Source organism: Cydia amplana, chromosome Z (genome assembly GCF_948474715.1).
Source record: "Cydia amplana chromosome Z, ilCydAmpl1.1, whole genome shotgun sequence".
NCBI lineage: Eukaryota > Metazoa > Arthropoda > Insecta > Lepidoptera > Tortricidae > Cydia > Cydia amplana.
This window is the reverse complement of record NC_086096.1, coordinates 38,553,416-38,575,648: the sequence shown is the minus strand read 5'-3', so window position 1 is coordinate 38,575,648 and position 22,233 is coordinate 38,553,416. Positions and strand designations below refer to the sequence as shown.

Here is a 22,233-nt window from a genome sequence, read left to right as displayed (position 1 = left end):
AAATGTAAATTATAGATTAATGTTTTAATGCGCGGTTACAATTTGAACAGCCGGCGTCTAGAATAATTATTACTGTGTTATTTGACTTTGTATGGAAAGATGGAATTAAGTATTTAGGTATAAGTATATATTAAATAAACGCGCAAGTATACATGTCCGATGACTAATTTATATAATAATATCTGGGAGACCGAACTTTGCTCGGAAATCGTATAAAAACTCAAAAATGCGCGTTTTCCCAGAGATAAGATCTAGTCAGATCGATTTTTCGCCCCCGAAAATTTCAATATAGCAAATTTGATCGAAATCGTTAGAGCGGCTTCCGAGATCCCTGAATATGACATATAGATAACTCTAATTTAAAAGCTCTGGACGTAAAATTATAAAACGACAGCATCTCCTTCTTCTTCTTCTTCCTCGCGTTGTCCCGGCATTTTTGCCACGGCTCATGGGAGCCTGGGGTCCGCTTGACAACTAATCCCATGATTTGACGTAGGCACTAGTTTTTACGAAAGCGACTGCCATCTGACCTTCCAACCCAGAGGGGAAACTAGGCCTTATTGGGATTAGTCCGGTTTCCTCACGATGTTTTCCTTCACCGAAAAGCAACTGGAAAATATCAAATGATATTTTTCGTACATAAGTTCCGAAAAACTCATTGGTACGAGCCGGGGTTTGAACCCGCGACCTCTGGATTGATGGTCGCACGCTCTTACCGCTAGGCCACCAGCGCTTCTAAAACGACAGCATCTAATGAATTTAAAACCGAAAGTATTGTATCCGCAAGTTAGACAGCTCAAGTAGATGGCGCTGTACGGAAAAACGTTATCACAAAACGTATACTTACCTACATATATGCATATTGATAGATAGATAGATAGATAGATTTATTTATTTCATAATACAGATTACATTATAAATTGCAGGCATGTCAATCTACAAGAATTCATATTATGATCGTCAAAACAAGGATGTCACCAGAATATAATCAATAAAATATTAAATTAAAAATAAAATAATTTCAGAATGATAAGATTTTAAAATAATGTCAAGATAGTATCTCCTGTGGCGGATCGTCAAAATCTATACATCATTCATAAATTCGCTAACAGAGTACAACGGTTTATCCAACAAAAAATCTCTTAATCGGCGTTTAAATGCTTGATCACACAGTTCACTTCTTATAACGGCCGGAAGTCGTTCATAATAGGTAGGTCCTATGACACGTGGGTTTTTCTGAGCCAGGGCCATACGGCGAGGAACCGTTCTTAGCCGTCCCGTGGAACGGACGTTTATACCCTCAACATGAACTCGTTTGAATTCGGATATATTATTTCTTACGTACATTATGATTTCAAAAAGATATAAGGAAAAGTGCGTCATAATGCGATATTCTACGAACAGATCCCTACACGAGTATCTAGTATTCACTCCCGCCAAAATGCGTAGCGCGCGTTTTTGGATAATTAAAACTCGTTTTGCATCTGTCGAGTTTCCCCATATTATTGTACCGTACGATATTAATGAGTGGAAATGTGCATAGTATACAGATCTTAAGGCGTCCTGGGATATAAGGGGTTTTAGTTTTCGCAGTGCAAAAACGGCACCACTCAATCTGGCGCAGAGTTTATCCACGTGACATTTCCAGTTCAAGTTGGAATCTATCATGAACCCCAGAAACCGGTTTTCGTCACACATTGTCATTGGTGTATTTGCAAAACAAGGAGGTACTTCAATATGACGTCCCGAGAAAAGCATAATGTTAGACTTAGTTATGTTCAAGAGTAACCCATTTGCAGAGAACCACTGCTGCAGCTGCACACACGTCTCATTCACCCTTACAATGAGTTCTTCGTATGTCTGAGCACTAGCAATAACTGTGGTATCATCTGCAAACAGCACCGGTAGGCCTGTCGTAATGGCAGTTGGAAGGTCATTAACGAAAAGCAGAAATAAGGTGTTGCCGAGTGATGAGCCTTGAGGGATACCAATATCAGCAGTTCCAACGTCAGAATCGTATCGTTTACCACTTGCATTTAACTTGACAGCTTGTATTCTGTTGGTTAAAAAAGATTTTATTAAATTGTAGGTGTTATTAGTGATTCCATAACGGTATAATTTGGTTAAAAGTAGTTTATGATTAATAACGTCGAACGCCTTAGACAGATCGCAAAATATACCAGCCATCTTTTGTTTTTCATCTAAGCCAGTGACAATTTGGTCAAATATATTAATGGCTGCCGAGGTGGTGGACATTTTCTTTCTGTAGGCATACTGGTTCTTCGTTAATAGTCCATTCGATTCTAAGTAGTCCATTAGACTAGATGAAATTATTGACTCCACCAATTTAGAGATGGTTGGTACAATTGCGATCGGTCTATAGTTGTTGACATCATCGGTATCACCCTTCCCCTTAAATACGGGACATATTCTTGTGTTCTTCAACACCTGAGGATATGCACCTACCTCAAACATATTGTTAATAAGGGCTAATAATATATCAGCTATTACTGGCCAGATACATAAAAGTATGTTTAATGATATATCATATGTATCAACAGTTGCACGCGTTTTTAACAATGACTGTACCACCTTGTCTAAGAGCTCGCGCGTTACGACGGGGAGGGCGAAATTTGGTATTTTGGTGTTACTAAGGTGATTGCTCAAGAAGCGGGTAGATGACATCTCGTCACTTTGAACCATATACTTTGACGCAACAGTTAAAAAGTGTTCATTGAGCGTATTAGCTGCTTCTTTTTTTGAGACGTTAGTGTTAGTTAACGGATTTTTTACACAGATTATATGTGACCTACTTTTTGTGCCGGCCTCCTCATTAATGACCTTCCAAATCTCTTTGGATGGATTTCTACTCTCTGCTAACCGTTTTTCTATATGTGTTCTTCGAGCTTGCAATGTTGAAATTTTCACAAGATTTGCGTAGTGAGAAATACAATCTGTTATCACTGTATTATTAGGGTATTGTAACCTCATTTCTTGAAAGTCATTGTATTTTTGTAAGTATTGAGACAATTCATCAGTCATCCATGATATTTTAGACTTTTTTCTTAATCTTAATTTTTTGATAGGAAAATGGATATCCATATAGTGTGATAATATTGTAAATAATTTTATGAATTTAATTTCTATGTCAATTTCATTGTTATAAATAAAATTAAAATTACAATTTAAAATGTCATAATAAAATGAATGAATGCGGTCATTATTAAACAAACGTCTTTCGGGGAGGTCAGGTTTACTTTGCTCCTTTAATATTGAGATCTCAAAACGTTGCGCGTTGTGATCACTGATAACCGTGTCCACTGGCGCCACGGTAAGGCTATCTCGAACTCGGTTGGCTATACCGCAGTCAATGGACGACGCTGATTCAGCGCTCACGCGAGTTGGGAAGTGGACTGTGTTAAAACATTCGAAACTATTTATGACGTCATCAACACGTCGTTTCAAACTATTATCCGATAGGTAGTCAACATTCTGATCGCCTATTATAAGAATTTTTTTGTTTTCGTCAGTTATCTTATCTAATAATAATTCCAAATTCGTTAAATAAATGTCAAAATCGCCATTTCCGGTTCTATACAATACAATAATAATCAAATTATAAGTTACAATTTCTATAGCTGTGAACTCGAAGTGATATTCAACAGCAAAACGAATCAAATCATTACGTTGTTTATATTGTATACCCTCATATACATATAAGGCGCAGCCGCCGTGGGCAATGCGCGAACGACAGTAATAATTAGCTAGCGAGTAGTCACATAACCTTACTCTTTCTATTTCCGATTTTTTACACCATGTTTCGGTTAATCCTAGAACGTGTGGTTTTTCAGTGTTACATAATAAGTCTAGTAATGATGTTTTGCCACAAATAGATCGTACATTTTGATGTATAATTATAAACTTATTTATTATTTCGGTGCCGTCCCGGTGACTCGTTCTTTGGAGTTTTTTGATCGCGACAGTGCAGTGTTAAATAATCGAACTTCTGCTCCGGCTGGCCAATTTTGAGGGTTTTTCGCAATTCTCAACTTGTTAGCAGGCACGTCCAAGCGAAATGAAGTGTAAGAACCTCGAGTTACAACAAGCTGTTCACATACAGGGGATGAAATATTCATTTCAGTCTGGACATGGTGGATGACGTCATCTGCAGTGGTGTCGTCGCTTAGATTGAACACGTGTAGACTGACGATACGAGGAGCAGCAGCACGGAGACCCGATGAACGTGACGACTGGGTTATCGGAGTGTTCGTGTCAGCCACTTCTGGCGATGAAGATGGAACTGAATTCACTTTTTGTTGGGGAGGTGGGACGGAGGGTGTATCAGCTGCAACCGCAGGTTGAAGACATTTGTCAGTGCCAGCAGGGTTCCCTCGCTTACGGCGACGCCGCTGCTCAGTCACGGGCTCTAGTTGAGCAGGCAGTGCTGGGGCTGGCGCAGGGTATAGCGCGATAATAGTGTATAGCGCTGTAGAGCGCCATAATCTGTTTCAGCTACTCGAAGGTTAGCTGGAAGAGATCCCTTATACGGATAAGTTCGCCTTTGTACCTTTATTTCTGTAAATTTTATGTAAATCTGTATTGTGTACAATAAAATGATTACTACTACTATATATGTACTATCTAATTTACGGGTGTAATGCTTTGTACAGTCACCTCCAATAATAGGTATGTTACTCTTCGAAGGCCGCAAAAATATGGGACATGCTCTTATGGCTCTACAAACAAGATCTTGTCAGATAGTTTTGCGGTCTTCATTGTGTAACATATTATTGCAGGTGACTGTACCTACCTAGACGTTTTCGTACATTTTGACATCTAAATCATGTACTTTACATATAGTATTTTTCAAACTCGATGGGTAGGATGACAGCTGTCATATCAACACAACTGCGAAATTTGGCGTTTTTAAGTTATACCTACATTATATGGAGATGACACCTGTCATCCTACCCATAGAGTTTGAAAAATACTATATAGTTATAATTCGGGCGAGCATATCGCTCGTAAATTGTCCGTACAGTCACCTGCAATAATATGTTGCACAACGAAGGCCGCAAAAATATCTGACAAGATCTTATTTGTAGAGCCATAAGAGCGTGTCACATTATTTTGCGGCCTTCGAAGAGTAACATATTATTGCAGGTGACTGTACCTACATGTATTGGCGCTAATAAGACTCACGGGCTATATAATAAATAACAAAATTACATCACTTTATATCATTTTGATGCCAACACACATGTTTTTCACGCGAAAAACGTTTGGCACGTGACAGATGACTCACGCTAGACCGGGCCCGGACCGGCCCGAGGCGTCCGACATGTCATTTTCTATGACGGCTGATCGGTGATCACGTGGTGCTTTCCATAGAAAACGAAGCGCCAGAAGCTCCGGCCCGGCCCCGGCCCGGTGTAGCGTGATTCAACCTTAAGGATAAAGATAAGATAAGATAAAAGATAGTTTATTCAAGTAGGCATGATTACAATGCACTTATGAACGTCAAATAAAGCTAGGTAGACCGGTGGAAGGATGGTTGATGGTTGGCTGACATAGGACAACCTTAAGGATAAAGATAAGATAATATAAAAGATAGTTTATTCAAGTAGGCATAATTACAATGCGCTTATGAACGTCAAATAAAGCTAGGTAGACCGGTGGAAGGGTGGTTGATGGTTGGCCGACATGGACAACCTGCCCCATAGAAAAAAAACCTTCTACTTTACCCTAATCAGGAGGCCTACAGAAAACCGAAATTCGCAAATTGCGGGGATCTTTCTCTTTTACTCTCATTAAGACGTAATTAGAGTGACAGAGATAAATGCCCACAATTGACGAACTTCGATTTTCGCGGTTATAACCCAGAACACGATACCGAATATTCCCTTAAACGGATCCCCCATTATTTATATTACGAGTACCTACACCTTTTAGGTAAAGGCACAGAATAAATAATAGTACTAAGCACAGAAAACTCACTCTCTAACAAAACGCGTCTGTTACGATCAGCACAGATATGGCCGCTAGGTGGCGACAGCGCCACGCGCGGCTTATGGCTTTCCCCAAAAGTGGGGCCGAACGGATTTACTTTTAGCTACCTGTAGCAAAGCGACGAAATCGCGGAGTGAGATACCTACGCCTGGTAAAGGTTACTTTATATTAAATTGAAAATCGCCTTTATATTTCTCCGTATATATTTAAACCGTTGATACAGCGCACAATAAGCGAGGGTAAATGCACCGTTGCATGCAACCCACGTAGCAGTAAAACCTATTTTCTATGTCATCTGATACAGTTACAGGTCCGTCAACAATTCAGCATTGCCCTCGTTCATATTAATACTTGTGTCACGGAAGACACAGACATACATCCCCATAGACTCCGAATGTACAGTGAGCACCATAAACACTAACCGCATTAGACTCTGGTCACGCTAACTTGGCACAAACTTGGCAGTAAGAATACTTGACATAGCACTTGGCATGAAAACAGAGCGTGGTCCATTTTCGTGACGCATTTTCACATACATTTTGTGTGAATAGTCTCAATACTATCTCCCAAGTCTTGTATGAAAAACTTATTTCTTTATAGGCCTCGTGATTCTGAATCGAAATATCCTAAATGTTAGTTTTTCGTAAAAAATAAAAGAAAGTGGTAGGTATACACTTTTTTTTCTAAAAATTCCTATATACATGATACATGATGTTTGTATGATTTGATTCAATATATTATAGAATTTAATTTTTTACTCATTTCTTTTTTTTAAGACCTGGCGAAACAGAGTAGATTCGTATTAAGCCAACTCTGTCTGGCATTTGCAATGTCAAAGTGTGGCGATATTTTATATGAAAATATGACGTTTCTAATGACACTCTCTCACTTGTTTCTCAAAGTTAACTTAGACGGACTCTAGATGCATTTGCGTCGTCTAGTTCAAGTAGGTATTTATACTTAAGTTATACGTCTGTGGAAGCGTCGCATATTTATTTACGTTTCAAAGGTTATGTCACGCGAGTAAAGACGACAAGCTACACCGTCCCGAACTCCAGCCGAGGCATATCCGTTTCCGTAATAAAGTCTAGGTTTTAGGCACCATATCGAAAAGTCTTCAAGGAATTGACGATATCGTACTACATATACAGGATGTTTATTTAGTCCCTGCAATCATTTAGGGGGTGAATATATATACAATAGGTACGTCATACTGAGCAACTTTTACTATGGGATCAACCAATCCCGAAATCGTAATTTTTTTAAACCCCCTTTAAATAAACACCCTGTATAAAACATTAGCACAAGCCCCTCGCGCATGAGAGGAGGCCTGGGGGCCAACCGCGAAAACCGAAATACAAAAATTGCGGGGATCTTTCTCTTTTACTCCAATGAAGGCTTAACAAGAGTGACAGAGAAATTAAGATGCCCGAAATTGGCGAACTTCGATTTTCGCGGTTATAGCCATGTGCCCGTGCAGCAGTGGGACGTATAACCCTGCCTACCAGCCTATAAATGCCCTTACCAGGATTCGAACCCGGGTCCTCCGGGTTCGGATCCTGGTAAGGGCATTTATTTGTGATTTATCACAAATATTAGTTCTTTAGGGATGTTTTCTATGTAAATATATTTAATACTTTTTCACCGTCGAATTACTCTCGGCAGATCAGTCGGTGTCACGTTGATGTACATAATCTATATATATAAATGCAAGTGTCCTGACTGACTGACTGACTGACTGACTGACTGACTGATTCATCAACGCAGAGCCGAAACTACAAAAGCTAGAAAGTTGAAATTTGCACACTAGGTTGAATTTATAAAGTGTACAAGAGATAAGAAGCGATTTTGAAAAATTCAACCCCTAAGGGGGTTAAAAAGGGGATGAAAGGTTGTATGGGGTGAAAGTTTTATTTTAAGCTAGGAATTTGAAACTTTGTAAAAATGTACTATATTAAAAGACAAAAAAACTAATTTCTGCGTTTTCGAAAATTCATCCCCCAAGGTGGTGAAAAAGGGGTTGAAAGTTTGTATGGAAATCAAATATTTTTGTGAGTGTTGGACTTGAAACTTTGTATATGGAGATATTATTATAAGACGGGAAAAGTAATTTCAGCGTTTTTGAAAATTCATCCTCTAACAGGGTTAAAAAGGGGTTGAAAGTTTGAATCCATTACAAATGCTTTGAAACTTCTTAGAAAGGCATAATAGCCGATTATAAAAAAAAAGTAATTGCAACGTTTTTGGAAATTCAACCCCTAAGAGGGTTAAAAAGGGGATGAAAATTCGTCTTAGGGTGCAAATTTTATTTTAAGCTAGGAACTTGAAACTTTGCAAAAAGGTATTAAATTAAGATACAAGAAAACTAAATTCAGCGTTTTTGAAAATTCATCCCCTAAGGTGGTGAAAAGAGGGTTGAAAGTTTTTATGGATATCAAACATTTTTTCGAACGCGGGACTTGAATCTTTGTATTTGGGAATATTATTAAAAGACAGGAAAAGTAATTTCAGCGTTTTGTAATATTCATCCCCTAACAGGGTTAAAAAGGGGTTGTAAGTTTGAATCCATTACTAATGCTTTGAAACTTCTTAGAAAGGCATAATAGCCGACTACAAAAAAAGTAATTGCAACTATTTTGGAAATTCAACCCCTAAGGGGGTAAAAAAGGGGATGAAAGTTCGTCTTGGGGTTCAAATTTTATTGTAAGCTAGGAACTTGAAACTTCGTAAAAAGGTATTATAATAAAACAGAAGAAAACAAATTTCAGCGTTTTTGAAAATTCATCCCCCAAGGTGGTGAAAAAGAGGGTGAAAGTTCGTACATCAAATATTTTTTGGAGTGCGGAACTTGAATCTTTTTGTATAAGGGCATATTATAAGAAAAGTAATTTCAGCGTTTTTGAAAATTCATCTCCTAAGGTGGTGAAAAAGAGGTTGAAAGTTTGTATGCACATCAAATATTTTTTTGAGTGCGGGACTTGAATCATTGTATAAAGTCATATTATAAGAATACAAGAAAAGTAATTTCAGCGTTTTGGAAAATTCATCCCCCAAGGTGGTGAAATAGCGGTTGAAAGTTTGTATGGAGATCAAACATTTTTTTGAGTGCGGGACTTGAATCATTGTATAAAGTCATATTATAAGAATACAAGAAAAGTAATTTCAGCGTTTTGGAAAATTCATCCCCCAAGGTGGTGAAATAGCGGTTGAAAGTTTGTATGGAGATCAAACATTTTTTTGAGTGCGGGACTTTAATCTTTGCATAAAGATATATTATTAGAATACAAGAAAAGTAATTTCAGCGTTTTTGAAAATTCATCCCCCAAGGTGGTGAAATAGCGGTTGAAAATTTGTATGGAGATCAAACATTTTTTTGAGTGCGGGACTTGAATCTTTGCAGAAAGACATATTATTAGAATACAAGAAAAGTAATTTAAGCGTTTTTGAAAATTCATCCCACAAGGTGGTGAAAAAGGGGTTGAAAATTTGTATGCACATCAAATATTTTTTTGAGTGCGGGACTTGAATCTTTGTATAAGGACATATTATAAGAATACAAGAAAAGAGATTTCAGTGTTTTTTTTAAAATTCATCCCTTAAACGGGTTAAATAGGGGTTGAAAGTTTGTATGGAGATAAAACATTTTTTTGTGTGCGGGACTTGAATCTTTGTATAAAGGCATAATTATTATTAGAATACAAGAAAAGTAATTTCGGCATTTTTGAAAATTCATCCCTCAAGTTGGTAAAAAAGGGGTTGAAAATTTGTATGGAGGTCAAACGTTTATTTGACTGCGGGACTTGAATCGTTGTGTTAAGGCATATTATTAGAATACATGAAAAGTAATTACAGCTTTTTAAAAAAATCATCCCCTAAAAGGTTTAAGAAGGGGTTGAAAGTTGATAGAGAGTTCAAATTTTATTTAAAGCTAGGAACTTCAAACTTCGTAAATAGGTACCTAGTTAGATAGTAGGTTTTACTAAATAGTGGACTTGAAAATATACTGGAGGTTGAGAGGGATTATATCGAGAACAATTTTATTCAGTTAGGGGCATTAAACTTCGTAGCCAGGTTGTGTATAATAATTAACAAATGATTAACAGTCCCTACTGCTATCTTTTGCTGCATAATATTCTAAGCTAATGTAGAATATATAACCACCAATATACAAATCCACGCGTACGAAGTCGCGGGCAACAGCTAGTTATAATATAAGTATATATTTATATATAAATACTAGCGACCCGCCCCGGCTTCGCACGGGTTCACAAATTATACATAAACTTTCCTCTATATTATATTACTCTATATTATATAAAAAAACCGCATCAATATCCGTTGCGTAGTTTTAACGATCTATGTAAGCATAGGTACATAGGGACAGACAGATAGCGAGAAGCGACTTTGTTTTGTACTATGTAGTGATATATTATACCTATACATGATATATACCGTCGTCTAGTACCCACAGCACAAGCCTTATCGATCTGTGTTTTGTCGTATTAATATTACTTATATATATTTTTTTTGTTCACAAAGACGGGCTTTCGAAACCCACAGAGCCAATAGTTAGAGAAAATAAAATTGAGATTTTCTTTGAAAACTTTATTTCAATCGGACCAATCATAGCACAGTTAATGACAGTAATAATCACACAATCACATAAATATTGTATGGCACTGCAACAGACGACTTAAACACTTGATGAGATGAACCTTCAAGAGTGACCTAGGATCTAGACGTAGGACCTAAATACTTTAGTGCGTAAATATAAGACCTAAAGGTTCTAGTCTGGAACGTAGACAGTCCGACCTTCAAGTTAGTAAATTAGATAATCATTCATTTTTCAAAGCATTTTTAGTTCTTGAAGTAGATGGAGATGAAATTTAGTATATAATATATGTAGGTATGTGAATCATAGAAGCAATAATAAAGTACTTAAGTACCGTAAAATGTGCCTACTTTGCTCCAAAATTCAAAATTTAATTTAAATTTTATAATTACTATATTGTGGGAAGCATATATGCCGATCTAAAGTCCGCATACATGTCTGTCTGTCACTAGGCTGTAACTCATGAACCGTGATAGCTACACAGTGGAAATGTTAACTGATAATGTATTTCTGTTGCCGCTATAACAACAAATACTAAAAACAAAATAAAATAAATATTTAAGTGGGGCTCCCATACAACAAACGTGATGTTTTTTGCGTAATGGTACGGAACCCTTCGTGCGCGAGTCTGACTCGCACTTGGCCGGTTTCATTATCCATCATCATTCCACGCAGACGAAGTCGCGGTTATAACTAGTATATTATAAATATTTTCCCTTAAAGTATTCTCTTCCAGTCAACACTCAGCGGTTACGTAAGCAGTTTCTCCACAAGGAAACAAGCCGGGGGACCTCGCTTCGACCCAGATAGTAGCGGGTTCGATGCTCGCGCGAGGACGAACCTAATCGCTCACGAGATGTGGGCATGGCTGCTATTAATACTAGCAGGTAAATAGAAAACTTATATAGTTATTATATAAAACGACGTTGGAAAATAAGTTTTAAATATAGAGGACGAACCGAAGCGTTGAAGGTTCTTGAAATTTGTAATATTCTTCAAATATTGGAGAGCTTCGGTACCTTGTACTATTTTTAGTTTTACCTAATCTTAAGCGAGTGAAAATTAGTTGTAAGTTTTGTATTTATTTCTACGCGGATTTTTAGTAAATATGTTTTTGTTGATTATTTTTCGCATAAGGTCAACCGGATAAATGCGTCTCTTGTGGTAATTGCGTCTTTTGAAGATATCTTCGAAACGCAACATATTATATACCAAAATAACTATGTATTAGAGCCGTTGGCATTAAAAGTTCAGTTATCACATCACTACCTACATAGTATAAAACAAAGTCGCTTCCCGCTGTCTATCTGTCTGTCCCCATGTATTCTTAGATCTTTAAAACTACGCAACGGATTTTGATGCGTTTTTTTTAAATAGATAGAGTGATTCAAGAGGAAGGTTTATGTATCATTTGTTAACCCGTGCGAAGCCGGGGCTGGTCGCTATAGTTTCGAATATATGTTGCAATAGTTCTAAAATGTTTACCCCGCATTTACCGCGGTTGACATTATCATCAAGTCTGTGCGGAAAGAGAAGAGTCGTATAATGTATTGGATCCAATATATTTCATGACTCTTCTGTTTCCGCCCAGACTCTATCTTTGACACTCGTTGTTGTAGGAAGCTGAAACTACATCCATCAAAAATCTGGGTGGCTCCACTTCTTAAATACATCTTAAATCTTACGTAAAAGGAACACAAATATTAATTAAGCCAAAGGAAACCTTTGATTCAGAGACAGCCGTATTTGGCCATTTTACAGATAACGCATTGAGATTTGTTGGTCATGTTGTCATGTACGGTCGAAGATTTTAATTTATGATCCATTTCGTCCCTTGTCACAGTGGCAATCAATATGAAAGTCGCTAGGGACCTGATGCTATTGTCACTGTGACAAAGGTACGAAATGGTACTGACATTAAATTCTTTGATGATCGTACCTGCCTCGCTGCTCGCTTACTAAAGTACTGTTCTACTAATTGTTCTACATACAGGGACTTATATATTTTTTCATCACATTTCATAACACGCTTAGTGTTATTTCACGCAAATGCAGCGGGAGGTAAACTTCATTTTACTTCCATGGGAGTTATAGACTTTTTTTATTATGTTACTAACTCATACGAACCAAGTAGGTTTAAGTAAAACACTTGTAAAACACTTGTGTAAGAGTACACTTGACAGAGTTTACTTCTAAGTATGCGATTAATAAAATAAAAAATGTGTTTGAAAATAACTGCTGTCTACGTTGTCTCTATTAATGTTCTGGAGTATTATTTCATGCATGGTGTGAAATAATTTGCTTTAAATACAGCCAACATCCCTATTGATACTGATAGACCCCGAAAAGTACAATGTTCCAAATGTAGCAAAGTTGGACATATGACGATGACAATCCTAATAAAACCATAGAATCCGCGCTCGGTATCTAAACCGTTTTTTATCAACAATACTGGGATTCAGCTAATAAGGAGTGCATTCGTGTCAACTCCTATCTGTTTCTCTCGGCAACACCACGTCACAATACCGTAAAAACAGGGGAAAACCAACCTTAACACTTTACGTTTGGCGGCAACGCAACCGCATTTCATAAGCGCAGTTGCAAGGTTATCACTACCGTTGGTTTATAGAAATCTAAACTTTAAGACTAAGGTTTAGAGGTGATAGTGGTTGATTAGATTGTTTGTGTGGATCGTAACTAGGGCGCCACCTTGAACATTGCATTAACATTATGGCCTCGCACGGTCGTCGATCTTTCGTCCTCAGTCAAGCCTTGCCTGTATTATTTCCTTCCTTACCAGTTTTGATATATTCGCGACCTGAGACCTAGATTAGTCTGAAATTAGATGAACTGAAAGAAATGTGAGCGAAAATCTCGTACGCGTAAGTTTTTTTGCTGTACCTCTAGTGTTAATTTCATTCGATAGCGTGACGCGCTTACGCGTTTGCGTTATGTCAATTTTTGTATGGGATTTTGAACAGCGCGCCAAGCGGGACGTTTTGGCAACTCAAAATCCCATACAAAATGACACTTCAGTTTCCGTTTCAAGAGTGTGACCAGTGTCTCTTGTACAGTAAGAACTCGTAACAAATAATTGACAAATAAGAACAATCTCGACACAGTCTTAAGGGGCATAATCGGTTAAAAATACTTCAGTTCTACGTTTTGGGTTGCTAAAGGTACAGGACCAAGCTAAGGCTGCATGGCATGTGTAATGATCTATTGTGTAAATGTCATCATTGGGCTTGATTCGGATTTTGAAATAGACATCTATTAGATATCTTTTAGGCATCACCAAGATACGATAACGATATGTTTAAGATCTAATCTGTCAAATTAGACATTCTTTCTTCTGGAGATACTCTTGAATAATTTCCACAAGACATGACTTAGAGATCCAATTGACATCTAATAGATATCTAACTCTATCTAACGTAAAAGTGACATTGGTTGCCCGAATTGCGCTGCAAAAGAGAATTAGTTGATATCTAAACTATAACGTATCTAAAGTCCGTCAACCAAATCTTGTCAGTAGTAAAAGGCGGCAAATTTGAAAAATCGCGGGTTAGCAACACTGTGTTCAAATAATTCCAAAACGCGTGTCATCTGTGTTTTATCTGTGGAATGTGGATCGTGAATGACAGCCGTCACCTTATTTGTTTTCATTTGGTTTTCATTTTGAATCGTTTCTGTTTCAAGAGATATTTCTGCTGTCACCATTAAATACCAATACATTAAATAAGAATAAGCAAAGCTAAGGGGCCTACAATGTACAATCATGCTCGTTGATGGTAAACATTACTAAATATTGAGGTTATGACAAGTACTGGAAGAACTCTTTCGAACTTTTAAGATTATGTTTGTTTTAGGGTTAAAAGGCATAAATAAAATTAAAACGTATGCCTAAATCTATCCAACAAGACCATAAATTGTGTACTGGAAACCGTCCATAGGCCCACATGTCTAATATTTTCAGCAATCAGTTGTGACTATTTACAAAGGTAAACCTTTTAAACAGTATTAAGAGCCTTGATTATATCGCCGTTCTTTCGCAATATCTACCTAATCCATACATGTTTGTTGCAGGATTAAATCTTGCCCAATATAAGGCGTTCGTAGTAGGTAGTATCTCTTCAGACAATACTTACCTATGGCGGTTTATGTACGTGTACAACGCAACCAAGTCGAAAAGTGATCCTTATCTTATTTACCTTTAAATTAAATAAACACCCAAATATCAGTTGTTTTATTTTTAATATGTATATTGTACAATATATACCAATCAAAAAAATTACACAGGTATGTCATATTCATCCAGAACAGTACACTAATTTACATTAACAAGTGGCATATTATATTGTAAATAACAAATATATGCACTATCTAATTATCTGCATTTTGATATGATTTTATTTTAGTAAACTTAGAAGACATAGATAGGGAACAAAGAGAATATAAGCAGTTGTTTTTGATATCTTCAGATTTGTTCATCATTTTGACTAACATTGTTTTAACATCGCTTTTAAATTGTCCGTCCATGTTTCAATTTTTTTCAATAAACCGCGAGTGATAATTTGAATTGACGTACGCAGGGCGCGCTCAGCGGAAAAAAAAATCTGTTGGTTCGATGTACATTGCTGCTTTTCTTAGCGCAATACTGCTCTTTGAGTGTTGCCCTACTTTAGTTTGCTTTACATTGCTACTGACAAGATTTGGTTGACGGACTATAGAATGGATCTTAGTACGTATCGGTCGTATCGTCTCTTGTGAATATGTATCTTGAAGTTCGAATACGGCAGACTCACTTTGTTCTATTCAAGTCAGTGCAAAGTTAGATTAGACAGACTTTAAATTTTATTCATTTGTAATATTTATTTTGGACCTGATTGTGTTATCGTGACAAATTGTACATTGGTAACATCACTACACCATAAAAAACAAAGTCCCTCGCCGCGTCTGTCTGTATGTATGCATGTCCGCGACAAACTCAAAAACGACTGAACGGATTTTCATGCGGTTTCCGCCTATCTTTAGAGTGATTTTTGAGGAAGATTTAGATGTGTCATTTGTTAAGGTTTTGTGTAACCCGTGCCATCGCTAGTGAAGGACTAAATTTTAGTGTACTTATTTGAGTGTGTTGTACAAATATTTCTGTACCTTTTACAGACTTGCTTTTTAAATGGGGTTTGAAGCGGTATTCTTTTTCGGGACTGAAAACATTTAATAAATGCTTGCGTTTTTCTTATTACATATATGGGCCACACATCCAGATGGATCATCATGGATCAAGAAAATCTATAAAATATTTTGACTTTATATTTCGAAGTGAGCTTTTAGCCCCTATCCTATAGTAACCAACGTTGTGCAACTAAAACTGCAACACCTTGAAATGCATTCAAGAATCAATTAGCATTGAAGAGTTTACCGACATTCTATCAGCCTAGAAGAATAACAGCGTATACATTCTGTGTCTTCACATAGCAACGGTGATTTAATGCGACCACGGCAAAACTAAAAGATAGGTAGGTCGACATTCGACAAAAAAATCTATATATACTTGGTCAAGCAAATCTTGTTACTAGAAAAAGGCGGCAGATTTGAAAAATAGCGGGTTAGCAACACTGAATTGTTCTAAAATCGCGTGTCATTTATATCTTATGTGTGGAACTGTTTTGTTTACATTTCATCGTTGTTCGATGTACTGTTATATATGCGTTTCCTAGGGATACCATACTTTGCTTTACATTTGCTACTAACATATCCAGCTTGACAGACTATAATTATCCATCTTGCTCATAAAATTTCACGCGAATCGGTTGAAAATGTCACTGGATTAAAATTATACCCCTAGCGGGTCACTCGCCCAATTAAAGTAAAAATTCGTGAGTGACCAACGGGATATAAATAAATGTATATTCGTGCCATTAATTTGTCGTTTTAGTATACCAAAACGAATTGCATTTTAATACATTAAAGCAAACCCTGGTCGAATGACTAGCGTATACGCGGTTACGTCGACCGTCAAGGTCCGCGTGGCGCAACATATTACGATGTGTGTCGCACGCGGTCACTAACACCTGACCTATTGTATACCTTATATCGTCCCAATACGGTTTATGAGTGGATAGCCAGTTGTCGTGGATGGAAAGGTACTAGGAGCCATGCACGATTTGCAGATATAGTGATACCACAAAATAGATAATCTGTTTAAGAGGGGAATAACGCAAAATTGTAGTTTTTTAACCGCCTTCAAAAAAGGAGGGTCTCAGTTTGACCTGTATGTATGTTTGTCCGCGATTATCTATCGATTTTCACGCGGTTTTCTCAAAGACGAATCGTCGAATGATGGTCCCTACGACAGTTCATTTTTAGGGTTCTGGACCTCAAAGGGAAAAAAACGGAACCCTTATAGAATCACTTTGTTGTCCGTCCGTCTGTCTGTTAGAGTGTCATGAGTTCGAGACCCTTTATCTCGGGAACGCGTGGAGGTATCCGGTTGAAATTAAAACTACATATATACTTACTATTTTTGGTTTTGGTCTAAAAATTAATAACAATAAAACTAAATTCATGGAAGTGTCTAAGATAGGTAATATAAAGAGTGAGCTGAAAATAAGGGGAAGAAATATAGAACAAGTCAAAAACTTTAAATATTTGGGAAGTATCATAACAGAAAACTCAAGATGTACTCCAGATATAAAAGCAAGAATTGCAATGGCTAAACAGACCTTCTATAAAAAGAAAAACCTATTTAAATCACGTATATCCTTAAACATAAGGAAAAGATTTATGAAAACATATATATGGTCCATCGCACTATATGCATGTGAGACATGGACGCTAAATAAGAGAGATCAAAAATATCTACAAGCATTTGAAATGTGGTGCTGGCGAAGGATGGAAGGAATAAAGTGGACGGAAAGAGTGACCAATGAAGCCGTCCTGAACAGAGTGAATGAAAAGAGAAGTTTAATGGACATTATTAAAAATAGAAGAGGAAAAATGATCGGCCACCTGCTACGACACGACCACTTCATCAGAAACATCATAGAAGGGAAAATAAATGGAAGAAGAAGGAGGGGAAGACCAAGAAAAAGTTATATGAGCCAAGTGAAGGAGCATGTAGGGGCCGTGTCGTACCAGGACGCTAAAGGGCTGGCTTCGGATCGACCAAGGTGGAGACAAATTCATCACGCTGCACCGACAAGAGCCCAGCTCTTAAATTGAATGAATGATATACTTACTCAAGTCTATAGTCACTTAAAGCTGTGAAAAAATCAAACTTCTAAGTTAACGTGAAATAAAGATGTTTTGCTCGACTTGGCGTGGGCACTGCCGTGCCCCCAGATATGGCCGTTTATATTTGTATGGAGGAGCTGTCACGTAAAATACAGTTTTTTTTGGAAGTTTGGCACATTAATTAATTTAGAAATATAATAAAAATACGGTAAGAGAAGAGTCGTGGAATGTATTGAGCTCCGTATCTTCCACGACTCTTAATTCTCTTTCCGCGCAGACTATAACAACATAATTCTTGATTTTATTTTTTTATTTACGTCTTACCAAAACTTAAAAACAACTGTCAGTCCATCATTCGACGCGAGAGAAGAGGCCCACTGATTACCAGTCCGCCGGACGACATCAGCCTGTCAGTTAGAACAGTTGACAGTTCCGAACAACTGACAGGCTGATATCGTCCGGCGTGATAATCGGTGGGCCCCTTTAGATGTAGACCAAGAAAAGTCTGCCGAGATTTTGACAGCACACGCAGTGCTGGTCACAGACCTAGAATTTTCGCGCTCGCGCTTGACAGACAGCTGAAGTGTGCGAAAGGGAAGCCATCAAGTATATGAACATCCCATGAGTGCGAAAGAGACAGACTACCAATGAGAAAACGTGACCACTTTTGAGTTTGATGACGGCCGCAGACGGCCAAGAGCGTATCACGGTCATTTTCAAATTGAAAAATATACACGGATTATGACGAAAAGTATTAAATAAAGTAATTCAGTGAAGATGGTGTCTTGTAGTGTGCCGGATTTCAGTGTTACAGTGCCAAATAATCCAAGCAAATACTCATTTCAGAGGATTTATGATATTCCGAGGGAAATTTTCATAACGATATTTTGTCAAATTAACAGCGTAAAAAGTGTAAGAAGCCGGTTTATAAAGTTCATTATAAGTTTTTCTTCCTTTGTGTGCTAATATTTTATCATATTAGTCTATAATTTAAAATATTTTGTGTAAAAACATAACCTGTTACTTTACGCTAGGGCTTGACAAAATGTTCATATGACAGTATCGATAACTTGGCGGTATATTAATAGCTATGTAATTATTTCTTTAAAGGACATAATTAAGATATTAGCTTTTATAACCGATTTCAAATAATAACGATTGTTATACCTTTTAGAACGTGCTCATGTATAGCGGTAAATTTAAACTTCACTTTCCAACACAGTAAGAATTACATTAAGATAAGTCTGCAACGATTTTGATAGCACACGCAGTGCAAGTGTTACGTTTAAAATAACACATTTGAAAAAGTAGTCGATAAAGCAATCAAAGATCGACAGATTATTCATATGTTGTAACATGACATCACTATTTTTGATCTCACACAGACAATTTACGCACACACTTGCATTTCATTTTTGGTCGCACTTTTGAAGATTGGCAGTTGTTCTATACATTTTAATTCTATGGTGCTGGTGTTATTTTAAACGTCAAACTTCCAAGAAATGATGACGTCCAAAGTGCGTCCAAATAACACTGGCACTGCGCGTGCTGTCAAAATTTCTGCAGAGTTTTCTTGGTTTAACTCTAGCGTGTATGTCCCGCTTTACATCTTGACACATGCACGTTCCGTTTTTGTCAGCATTCGTCGCCTTGGCAGTAATAGACGGATACGCTCAGCCGCTTACATAACACACACACATATCCTGTCCCACTTCTGGAGGTGAACTGGTCAGATTTGTAAGTAAAAGATAGGCTTTAAGTAGTCTAGTTTACGTAATTCGCATTATAAGATAAAAATAGCTTATTTTTCAAGTTAGGCATACTCTGCCCGAGTAGATTTAAATCCCTCCTGATTTGCAGGAACCTATATCCCAATATGTGACCGGCAAGAAACTCAGAGGGACACATTCGTAAAATCGCAAATGTGTCATAGACGTTTTATAGTATAGGTACCTATGCTTTACTCGTTGCAGTCTTTCCTGTGGACATCATAAAGTTAAGGGAATCTAAAGCTAATTTTTACGCTGCACCCTTTATTACAGGCGGGATATTTATTTTCAGTCCTTGAAACTCAAATAAGAAAAGCCTTTAATTTGTATTGCATTGTCCACAGAAGTGACCTTTTTCTAAAATGTGCTTGGCCCCAATCGGTTGGAATCGTTCCGAAAAACGGGCGTCCTGTAGGTATTGGATACAACTAGGGCACAATAGTTATTTGTTTCACAAGGAGCAAAGTTGTTTAACCTGATGTTGTGCATGCTAATATTGATATCCGAGCAAGCGAAATATTCAAAAAATAGAAAGATTTTCAAGTTTGATTAGTTCTGAAGAACGTCGTTCGTAGGTAGTCAATTGATTAATTTAAATATGTAAATGGATTGATGTTTTATGTACTTACTGCGTTATTTGCTAATTAACAAAATAAGTTGCGACAAACGTGTCGTCAAATGGTGTTCCCACATCGGCTGTTATAAAATGTAATATACATCGTGTAGCAGGGACAATGATAGCATGTAATTTAATTTTTAACAAGCAGAAACGTCTGCGACCGATGCTATTAAGCTTAGAATAAATTTAAAAGTGGAAAAAAATACTGTCTTGGGTGAGACTTGAACTCACGGCCTCTGGATCGATATTCCAGCGCTCTGCCATCTGAGCCACCAAGACCAAAGAAATAAAAAAATATTATATGAAGATATGGTGGAAAGATTTGCTGGCTTTGGATGAGGTCTTGGTGGCTCAGATGGCAGAGCGCTGGAATATCGATCCAGAGGCCGTGAGTTCAAGTCTCACACAAGACAGTAATTTTTCCACTTTTAAATTTATTCTAAGGTTAGTAACATGATAGTATTGAGTGTTTTATTATGCTGTCCCTCTCACACAGTGTTATACAGCAGTGTGGGACCACCAAAAGGGTCAAGGGTCACATGAAGGAAGCTCATCGCAGCGAAATAGTGACTCGTAGCGTTTATCGTAAAATTTATTAGAGATAAGTATTAAAAGCTTGTAAGAATACAGGACGATGACGTGTCGTCTAAGGGCCGGAGGGCGTACCGCGAACCACATTCGACGTGTTGCCTCTCTGTCGCACTTGTAAATTCGTACGTAAGTGTGACAGGAGGACGTGGTTCGCGGTAGGCCCTCGGTAGCGTAAAGGACGCCGCTCGCAGTTAGTTTATTCGTACCTATTTATTTCGTGTTACGTAGCGATTCTCTTTATTAATTTCTCTTCTCAAATCAGATCATTTAAAAGTGTAAGGTAAAGGCCAGTTGCACCAACAACAATTAGTGGACTGATCACTCATCACTCAAAAGTGAATTATGAAACTTCCCATACAATAAAATGTACGAACGCTTTAAAGGTGACATAGGTACGGTAACCGTACCTATGTCACTTCTATATACTTACTTAGACTACGGTTAGGTGCAACCGACTCTAAGTATATAAGTGAAATATCAAAACACATACAACTAGTGGCTCTGTGAGCTGTAGACCTCGCGAGCATAACTTAAAACTGGATAAATGTATGGCTCCGCCGTTTTGAAATACATATTTTCAAAAACTGAATCGAAAAAAACACTATCATGACCATCGAACCTGAACATAAAATTTAAGAGAATCGGTTGAGAATCGCGACCTGTAGACCATTTTTGCCCAAGCTGAAATGAAAACTATCGTTAACGCTCGGTCAAAAACACATTTCTACACTTTACTGTCGGACAATGAGATATATTATACTTTAAAAAACTAACATTGCGGCAACAGGCCTAATCCGCGTTGTTACTTTATTGATGCGTGTGCGCAGAGATTGGTCACAGCTCATATAGTGACAGTGGTTGCATTTAATCTGGAAGAAATCGATAGTTTGATCAGGTGACTAAGATTGTCATAAATATTATAGACACTGTTTGAGTATTTTTACATTATCCGATCCGATATTAGAAGTCGGATACGACTGCAAACAAATAAAGCAAAAAGTAAAAAGTGCCTTTTAATACTTATTTTATACACTTAATTAATATGTTACTCTTCGAAGGCCGCAAAAATATGTGAGACGATCTTATGGCTGTGCAAATAGATCGTGTCAGATATTTTTGCGGTCTTGTGTAGCATTTTATTGCAGGTGAATTTACAATAATTTTAAAATTTAAATACTTAATATTACAACAGAATATTTACTTAATAAGTATTATATAGGTACCTACAATCTTTGAAATTATGAAAAGATGTGCCAAAGTATTAATGTTCTTCCCATACACCTATTTACATGCTGCAGTTGTACTGGAAATTACGCAAATGACACTGTAACCACTGTGTTGCGTTACGCTGCAGTTGGCTCGGCACAACTGTGTCACGGCTGCACGTCCGGAAA

General features: G+C 37.3%; 1 protein-coding gene across 4 annotated transcripts in view; it reads right to left on the bottom strand.

Annotated features, from left to right (window-relative positions):
- Positions 1 to 22,233, bottom strand: part of LOC134661531 (ecdysone-induced protein 74EF) — a 324,468-nt gene that overhangs the window by 132,598 nt on the left and 169,637 nt on the right. The window lies entirely within an intron of this gene.